Source organism: Cryptomeria japonica, chromosome 6 (genome assembly GCF_030272615.1).
Source record: "Cryptomeria japonica chromosome 6, Sugi_1.0, whole genome shotgun sequence".
Taxonomy (NCBI): Eukaryota; Viridiplantae; Streptophyta; class Pinopsida; order Cupressales; family Cupressaceae; genus Cryptomeria; species Cryptomeria japonica.
The window spans coordinates 264762160-264772871 of NC_081410.1; positions in this window are offsets into that span (position 1 = coordinate 264762160).

Below are 10712 nucleotides of genomic sequence, written 5' to 3' on the forward strand. Positions count from 1 at the left end.
TGCTCATATATATACATATAGTACTTGAAAAACTAGTTTTGAAAAGATGTATAACAGTATAACAGTATAAGAATTAGATTTCAAATGAAACTATAGGAAATACCAAGATTACTTAGATTAGTGATACGTAACTAATTGCTAATTGCTAAAACTAAAAGTAAATAAAATTTGACAAATGAAATTGTCAAATTGGAGATTTCTCATTTCTATCATATGAATATCGAAAAAGGAAAACGAAAAATATGAATATCTGATGCCATTGCAAAGTCTATAATAATAAAGATGATTACATGATTCATCATTACAATGAGTAGCTAAATACAAATACGTGTAGCAATAGCATTACAAAAGAGACGAGTCAAATACAAAATGACAAAACTGAAAAGTGAAAACTCAAACTGTAGCTAATGGAGGCCTCTAATCATCTGCAAACTCCTCCTCACTGGAACTGCTGGACTCCTGAGGATCAAGGTCCCTCAAGCTCACACCAACTAGCCCTGCATCTGAAGTGGTAGGATCATCCTCATCAATCTGTGAAGGCTCCTCTGGCTCTACATCCCATCGTGCCGCTGGACTCTCCTTGTACATAAGTGTCTTGCGGTCAATGAGACGCAAAGCACTATGTACAGCCACAAGCTTCTCGGCTCTCTTAGAGGTAAGTCTGTTCCTCTTAAGAGAGTGGATGAAGCTATATGTAGAACAGTTCCTCTTAGCAGCTGAAGAACTGGAAACCTGGGATAGCAGACGGATGGCTAGAGTGGTGGTCAAAGATTTCGGGCCATGACATTTCCACCACAAAAGTGGGTCCTCCTGTGCCATAATGTCTATATCCATCTTTGCTGCATCTGAATAACCTCTAAGAGTGGCAAATCTTCCCCACTCAGTGCGTATTGTACCGGCATCTCTGGAATCAAACATCTTCTCTATGCACCTAAAGAAACCTGCCTTCACCTCATCATCCTCAATCGGTGTCGTTCTACCCGGTCTAGCCTTGTACCACTTAGGATTCAAGGCAAAGGCAGCCATATGCAAAGGAGTGTTCAATTTGTCCCATCTACTCTGAATGATAGGCCGGATTTGCTCATTGTAGAATGCTAGAGAGGGGTCCTTCACTCGCACAGCAGCCCGCATCTGGCCAAGCATAGAGTCAATGCACTCATACACCTCTCCAAGGTTAGGTGCATCCCCATCCCCATATCTGATCACCTGGAATACTGGAGAAATGATGGAGACAATGTATTTCGTATCAGTCCAAAACACATCACTCTTCACTATCTCCTTCACCCTTCTCCCCTGCTCTGTCTTGGCCTCAGCCCACGTATTCCACTCATTAGTCATAACCATGAGTTGCAATGCCTCTTGCAACTCAATCATTCTCTCCAAGAGAATGAAATAGGATGCATATCTAGTCTCAACTGGTTTCAAGAACTCCTTCTTCGCGAAGGTCCTGAATAGTGCATGTGAAATGTGGTGGTTGCAGATAAACATCTGCACATCTCTCGCATCGGTGACCACTCCTCTAATCCAGTCAATCTTCCCCATGTCCTTGAGTGCATTGTTCATGGCATGCACACAACATGGGGTCCACCAAATGTGTCTATAGGCTGCCTCAACGAGTCTCCCTGCTGCTCTACACACATATGCTGCATCTGTCACTACTTGGACCACATTTTGTGGCCCAACCTCCTCAATAGCCTCCCTGAGGACCTGAAACTGGAAATCAGCATCTTTACGATGCCCTGTACAATCAACTGCTCTAAGGAAGTATGGGCCCTCTGCACATGTGACCATGATGTTGATGAGTGGACGATGGCTAATGTTCGTCCACCCATCCATAACTATGCTGCACCCCAATGCCACCCAACATGCCTTCATCTTCTCCATCAAAATATTGATCTTGGAATAGCTTTTATCCAAGATCGAGGTCCTCATTTTCGTCTCCCCTGGTGGCACATAAGATGGTCCTCCCTTGGCCACCATATCTATCATCTTCCTATAATAAGGAGACCGTGAAACATGAAATGGAATGCCATTGGCAAAGAAGAAATTGCCAATGGATTCATCTATCTCATCTCTCAGCTGCACATTAAACATATCAGCAATGGGGTTGCTCTGTGGTGTATGCAACTTACGTTTCCCAGTCCTGGCAACAGTAGAAGTGGAAGTAGATGGAGATCCAAACATCATTCCTCCCGCCTGCGAAGCATGATAAGTATGTGGCACTGGCACATTCCGGCTGTCGTGAAGTGATGCCCTAGCAGACAAAGTAGTAGGCATTGAAATATTTGTGTCATCTGGAACCCCCCAAAGCCTGTTAAACTCAATTCTGTACTGTATATTTTTGGGTTCCTCCAAAAACTTACAATGTTTCACGCCTTTTCCTCTCCAAAATAGAAAGTGTGCATTCACCCTGCTAATGCTACCGAACCATTCTCTGTCACAAATATTGCACTTCCACTTCCTTGTTCCCCCACTTGAATGTGATGCAGTGCCTTGTACTGATATTTGTGAAGCAAACTGTTTTAGAGGAGACTTAGGATCAAAATGACCCCTAGCATATGGTGCCAACAACTCTGAAGGGCAACCTGTACTAGCTGCTGCACTTGCCATAGAACTAGATTGGGCTCCAGGATCAGCCCCATGGTCACCCCCCTCATTTTCAGGTTCATATTCTGAATCATTCTCACTATGAGAATGGATTTCCATGTTATCTTGACTCGTGCCTTGGGAGCTCATTGTGAAATTTTCAAATTGACACTACATTTCACAAAATAAAAATAAAAATAAAAATAAAATCAGCCTTGTTTAACAATATATTTTTAAATTTTTAAATTTTTTTTCCTATTCATCTCAAAATGAGATTTGATGTTGAATCTTGAGGGCAAAATGATGAATCATTTTGCCCTCAAGATTCAACATCAAACCTCATTTTGAGTCTTAAGATGAATAGGGAAAAAAAATTAAAAAAACCAAAAATGACATAGAACAATGAAAATCAGAAAGTAAAACAAACAAAAAAACAAGAAGAAGTTGAAAAACCCTACCTTGTGCTTGAAAAATCTCTCCAAAATGTAGAAGAATCTTCTTCTTCCTCTTCTTCTTGCTTCTTCTAGCTCCTATCACACTTGTAGTCACTTTTCTCACCTCTTCAATCAATCTTCTTCAAGCTGTTCCTCCTCTTCAAGCTGCTGGAAAAAAAATCAGTTTTGCATAATGAGAGTGAAATCCAAACTAAACATGTTTTTGTGTTGTTTTGGGGGGTGGGGTGGGGCCCACGTCCAATTAGGGTTACCCCTTAACCCCCCCCAAAAAGCACATGTCATAAAAATTAAAAAAAAAAATGAAAACTGCGCTTTTTATCCCGTGCGAACGCGGGAGACGCCTGGGCGTCCCCCCGTCCCTCGAGAGACGTCTGGGCGTCTCTCGAGGGACGGGGGGACGCCCAGGCGTCTCCCACGGAGACGCCCAGACGTCCCCCAGGAGACGCCCAGACGTCTCCGCGTCGGGGACGTCTCCCCGTCCCGGCGGAGTTTGGGTGGCGGTGGCGGGACGGCGGGGGACGTCGCGTCCCCGTCCCCGCGTCCCCGAGACGTCTCTGACGGGGGGACGCGCCCAAAAATGGGGGGGACGCGTCCCCGTGGTTCACTGGATAATATGTTGTTGCATGGATGGGCCTGTGAAGCTGGTTATGCCATTTCCTATTAGTGATATCCCAAATGGGATGATACCTGCTCTCATCTCCTGCATAGATGGATTTGATGGCCTCCTTGGCCCTATCCATGCCCTCATATATGTAGCCCATTGCAGGCTTTTCCTCATCCGCAACTCGTAGGAGAACCACCAAGGGCTTAACAAACTGCAAAATTGCAAATATTGTGTAATTTATAAAAATGAGCAAATAAGAGAAAATGATGAATGAATTATAAAACAAAAACTTAAATTGTAGAATTTATAAAAAAATTACCTTCACAATCTCATCACAAGGGGTCCAAAAGCCTCCCTCATCAAAACTGCATTCTACCATATCTATCCCTGCAACGGTAGCGGCATAGGATGAGGAAGCCCACTCCTCACCAACAATCATATGTCTCAAGGCCACCTTACAGCGAAGCATGGACTGTAATGTAATGAAGTTAGTGCCAAATCTGGTGATTCCAGGACAAGCTAACTCCCTCTGCTTTGTGTATTGCCTCATAAGAGCTAACACCCATGAATGATTATATACAAATTTGGAAATATTTCTTGCCCTTTCTACACATCTCTTAATCCATGGGAGTTTTCCAATATCCTCCAACATGAGGTCAATGCAATGGCCGACACATGGAGTCCAAACTATAGATGGGTGCCTCTCCATCAAAAGTCTACCTGCAGCAACATAATTTGCTACATTGTCGGTGACTACCTACACGTTCTCCTCACCCACTTCATGTATCACCTCCTCTATTTTTTCACATAGGAATTTGACATTTTTGCAGTGTGCAGAGGCATCAATGGACTTAATGAAAACAATGCCCCTTGAAATTAAAAATAAAGTAAGATCAATGATTATTCAATAAATCATTAAATAAAAAATAAAAAATAAAAAATAATTAATGACTAAATGAAATTAAAATTAATCAATCACCTGTGGAAGAAACAAGAAAATTAAGGAGAGTTCTATTTCTCCTATCTATCCAACCATCAGTCATGATGGTGCAACTTGTCTTACTCCATATCTGGCGTTGATCCACTAATTCCCTCTTCACATCACACACTAAATCTGTCAAAATTGGTCCCCTTAAATCAGATTCAGAAGGGGCTTTGAACCCCGCTCCGCATATGGTAAGGGCATCAACCATTTCCTGCCAATAAGGAGACCTGTCACAAATAAATTAAATGAGATAAGTTAAGTATGTACTATGTACAACAAAAAATCAAACAAAGAATCAAACTATAAATATTAAATCAATCAAACAAAAAATATTCACCTGGCTGCAAAGAATGGAACACTGCACTAGACCCAAAACCTGCCAACTGCCATTTTAGCGGCCTCATGGACCTCTTTGTTCCAACCCATGCTCTCAAGCGACTGATGGGACCCAGGAGTAGTGCGAGGCTCAAAGTAGGAATCCAGTCTAGATTTATGAATTCTAGGACCAATGCTAACACTCCCACTACCACTGGCAGTGCCAGTAGCACTAGCAGAAGCAAAAGTACTAGCACTGGGATGATATGGAGGCATGGAAGAAGGCCCTCCAACACAACCTAAACCAATGGCCGCCAAATCATCCTTTTGCTTCTTCGCCATTTCCTTCTTTTGTTCAAGTGCTTCAACTGTCACATAACACTCACGTGTAGCCTCAATAGTTGCTTTTGTGCATGGGTCGGCATCATGGCCACATACGCCAACAATATGGTATTTCAATCTATATATGCCTCCATGAAATATTCTTTTGCAATATTTACACTTTGTCTATCCTTTTTTTTGCTCGGGAAAATCTTCATGAAATTTCCAAGCGGGGTCCTTTCTAACTGGGGGTCTAGATGTAGACATTGTATGATTGTAATGTGAAAATTGAGGCAAATAAGAAAGTCAAGGTTGCTGCAATAAGACATTATTACAAATACAAAATAAATTAATATTTGAGAATTTGTGCATTGTCATAAATTAATAATAAATATAAAAAAAATTGTACATTTTTTTCAAAAAACTAAGGTAGGGTTTGTAAATTTAAAAAAAAGAAATGTAGGGTCTGATCAAAATTTCAAACCCTACTTTTTTTTAAAAGAAATTTACAAACTCTACCTACATTAGATTTTGGAAGAAAATGTAATGTCATTGTAAAACTTTCAAATGAAACGAATAGAAAATGAAATTTTGTCTTACAAGAAACAAAAAAAAACTCAAAAAATCAATCTTACCTCTTACAACAAGCTTGAAATGAGCTGCAAACTCTTCCTTTCCAACTCTTGATGCACCAAACGAAAGTATAATGCAGCCCCAATGTGATGTATGGATGAAATCTTGAGCTTCCTCCTTGCTGGTTTTTCTTCAATGAACCCTTGTTTCTCTTCACAACTCACTTTTCTCCTCCTATTTTGCCAAATGAGTGAAATGAAGTTCACTTTTAGGGGCAAAGCAAAATATAAACAAAAAAAATCAGTTTAAAACATCTTAAAACGTGTTTTTTTTGTCTTTAAGTTGCATTACGCTGGTCGAGTTTGGGAGTCGGGCCCGACTCGGCGATTTTAGGCGAGTTTGTCCGAGTGCAATTTTAGGTGAGTTTTTGGCCCAAACTCGTTCGAGCCCGAGTCCGAGCCCAGTAGACTCGGCAACCTTCACTCGACTCGAAAATCGCCCAAACTCGACGATTTTGGGCGTTTCTCTGGGTAAAGGAGAAAGGCCCCCTCTCCGTGAGAAGATTATCCCGCAGGCCCCTCTTTGTGTCTTCATGGGTGGTGTGGGGTAAAATGTATTGATACTTTTAATAAAAGGTCGTTCAATCCCACTTGCATTCTCGAGGTACAAAAATAAATCATTTTTCTCCTTGAGTTCACGGGCCCACCCTAGTAAATATTTCATTAATTATTTTATGAGGGCATAGTTTTGGTGGTAATTTGAATCTGCATTTTTTTATCCCCGCATTCTTGAAATATCTTCAAATATTTGTTGGAGGAGAATAAACACATATCCGCACAACATTTTGAATTCTTTTTATTTTGAAACCCCTTCCTGTAGCTTGGCAAATTATATTATTTTTTCTTTTTCGTATTCTCCTTGCTATTCTAACACTGACAAATATTTAGGGTCAACATTAAAATGATTCAAACATATCATTTTATTTTATGGCTCTAATGAATCATTTTCACCAGGCCCCCCTTCTGTAAAAATGCTTAAATAAACTCAAATAAAATATTATTTAAATCAAAGTGATTTAAATAATATTTATTTTCTTTGGTGGGCCTCAACTGACCTTATTGGGTCATAGCTTCAGTTGGGCCCCAAAGTGGGCACGGCTAAATTTTTTTTTCGTTTCTGAACCATTGACTTGCTGAGAATGCTCTGAAATGCTGACTGGATGTGCTCTGGATGCGAAAAAACTGCCCGAGCAATCATTAAATTTACATTTTTTGCTACTTTGAAATTTGACCAAAAACATCTGAGTAGCCTCCGGAATCAGCTTCAAAAACTGATCAAAACATCTGATTAGGGTTTGCAGACTAGCATACTGATAGAATGAAATATAGAAAACTCAAGGTATTAGACGGATCTTCATTATGACTTCCGAGGCAAAAGATATTAGCCTCCAAAGTTGCTTACTCAGTTGTTTCTGAAAATGCACTTGTTAAAACAACGTGAGACCCCTTCTATCATTGACTGGAAAAAATATCAAACCATTGCTTCAGGAGCTGCCACTTGGCACGTTGGCACATCAATATATCCTGAATAGGTGTGGAAGAGGGTTTGACTTGATTAGGTCACATGTGCGAAATATTAACCCTCAAAGTTGCCTCTGAAAACATTGAAACCACTGTTTGCAAAACCTTGAAAAAGTCCATTTGGAATGGGTCTTGAAAACTGATCAAATGATGAGCTGGGGGGCTACAAATTGGGAGTGTTGTAGATAAATATATAGACAATCACGGGGTACAACCACTTTGAATTGCAGGTTAAGTGGGCGTGAAATAAAAATTCACAAAGAGTGCTTTTGACTGCTGTTTGACACAGTCCAGTTTGCAAAACTGAACCTTTTGCTAATGGAATTGACTTTGAAAACCCGTCAAACGGATTCATAGGGCTAGGCCACTTGGCATAGGGCTTCAAAAATAGCAGAGAACCATGGGAAACAATCAATTTGGCATGACAATCATCCGGCATGAAGATATAATTGCTTAGAGAGGGCTTACTCAGAAAGGTGCAATGTTTAAACAACAACCTTAACCTCAGGACCTCCAAAGAGGACTTCACAAACTCATCAAAATTGATCTAAGGAAGTTGCAAACAGGTATATAGCATCTTCTATAGGTGCTTGACACCTCCCCAAAGGGATTTTTCATGACAATTCTCAGGTGCAAAATTGTGAGCTCACAAACTGAGCTACATAGGCCTATTCTAAAAGGTGATTCTGAATGCACTTAACAAAATTTTGAACCTAGGTCTCCAAAAATTTTGACAAAATTTTTGAAGTCCCACAACCCCATTTTGGCACCTTACTCTTGTCTAGAGCACATATTGGCAAGGATGAAAGAATTTACGAAGTTTGGATTTTCCTCCTTGACTATGATTTGGCGCCCTACCTCTTTTGGAGATCACTTTGGCTATGGAGTAGGAATTTTAATCAAATTGGAAATTCCTTCTTGCCTTGTACATTTTCTGTTCATCATTTGGATTTTGATGCCTATTTTGGATTGAGGTGGATTTCTCATGCCTTGGAATAAATTTTGTGCTTTTTCCACTTCAGGAAGGAATTCTAGACTTAGCCATTTTTCTAATCAATTGCCTGCTTTTTCAAATTTCCAGATTTGAAACTTGGATTTTAAGGAATGCTTTGCCATCAGTGTCTTGTCAACTGCTTGAGATAGATTTGCCAAAAATAGACTTACTAAAAATAGTAAGTACTTCCAAACATCAAATTAGGGAAAACCGGGACAGGGTGACACTAAAAATAGACTTACTAAAAATAGTAAGTTTGTTTAAATGCAAAATAAGGCCAATCCGGGACACAGTGAAACTTACTAAAAATAGTAAGTGCTTAGAATTTGCTCAGATTTCATTGGTAGCTTCCTTGAAGGATTTTGACTTCATTGATACGTTCAGATTTTCCAAAACCCTAAGAAAATGACCTCAAATCTAACTCTGAAGGGCAAAAATTCTAAAATAAGTAAAACAAGCTCCAGACTTAGTCAAATTCATTCAAAATACTTGCAGACTTGATCAAAATTTGTCAAAACATTTGCAGACCTGGGGAAACCAAAGGGATTGCTATGAAAAGACCCAAAGAACCACAACCAAAAGACCAAGAGGACCAAAAATGTAGGGGGTCCCCATTTGGAATGGGGTGATGTGTGATTAGGTCACAACACTTCCCAAGTGCGCCCACCTCTTTTTTCTTATTCCCGTGCATGGTTAGACTTGTCTATCTGTCTGTCTCTCTCCCTTCACCTCCATGCACCCTTCCTCTTCTCTTTTGTCTGCCCCAAAAAATTTTAAATATCAAAATGCCAAATGAAAATACTCCTAGCCACACGCTTTTTGACCTGTTCATTCCCTCATTGAAGCTGACCATTGATTTTTTTTATGCCCCTCTAATTTCTCCAACATTCAACATATTCATTTTCCTCTTGTTTATTTATTATTTATAACAATGCTGCAATATATAGTTTGATTGGCCATAAGACAAAGAAAACAAAATTAAAGAAAACCAAAACCAAAATCAAAATAGTTTTGATGCTGTTGCATCATTAATAGTAAACTTTTTACAAATTTTGTACATGAGAATTTACTGTTTACTTTTAAGATTCTACAAATTGTTCTAGAATATGGGACAACAGTTGAAGTTGGAATATGCATGTCTCTTTCCACAACCTGCATTGCCTCTTTGTTAGGATTTATTCTTGTTGTTGACAGGGTTTTATTAGTTCATTTTTGGCCTTTTGATTATGTTCCCCTTTTTTTTCCCACAGTTCTAATTCTAAAGTGAAAAAGTTTCGGATCAGCAAGTCTTTGTAATTTGCTTGCAAACAAGTCTAGGATTCTGTGTACTTGATTACCAATATTATTAAATGTGAATCCTTCTTGATAAGTTGTAATATTCCCACTAATTTTTTTTTGTTTTTTCAGAGCAATATCACAATCATCAATCACCCGTTAGGGTTAGAATAATGAAAACCATACAACTGGAAGGAACCCTACACTTTCCGATCACCGAGAGCCTAGACTGGGAGGGTGAGAGCATATGGTAGCAGGGGATCCTTAGAGATAAATTGCTGAATTGCTGAAATACAATAACAAGCGGCAAGCCAGCCCCTTCCGCTTATCCAGCGGGAAAGCAAGGAACTTGGCGGTAAACCAGCCAAGAGAACAACACTGCAAACACAAATCACTCTACTACAATATTTCAGCGGGAGGACTGAATTACAAAACTACTCAACTCAACCACTTATGCAGCAGGAGGACTGAATTACAAATTATCAGATATAGGCAGCAAGCCAGCCTCTTCCACTTTTCAGCGGGATATGAAGATTACAATCCAGAACCGTCAGTAGTACTACTACTTAACCTTACAATAGAGAGGAAAGTGAGAGTAGAAGTATATTGCTGAACACAAGAGATAATGATTATCAAACTAATTCAACACAAAAACAGCAGGCTGGAAATGCATAACCCACAACCCATAAACTCACTAAATTGCTCATATCTCACTCAAATCTCCTTCAATTCACTCCAAATCACTCCCAAACCAACACTAGACAAGCAACAACTAAGAACAATCCAAAATAGAGATACCCAACACTTCAAAACACCCTGCACGCATCCCAATGCACCCACCAAAACCCACGCCTAGCTAGGATATTTCGATTTGCAATATAAAATTGAAAACTCAAAATATGGTGTGTTATGTTCCCATATTGTCAAATAATAGTAATCTATATTTGAATATGATTATGCATCAATTATTAAATTATGAATTTATTGTTCATTTGAATTAAATATTATTATATTTGAATGCACC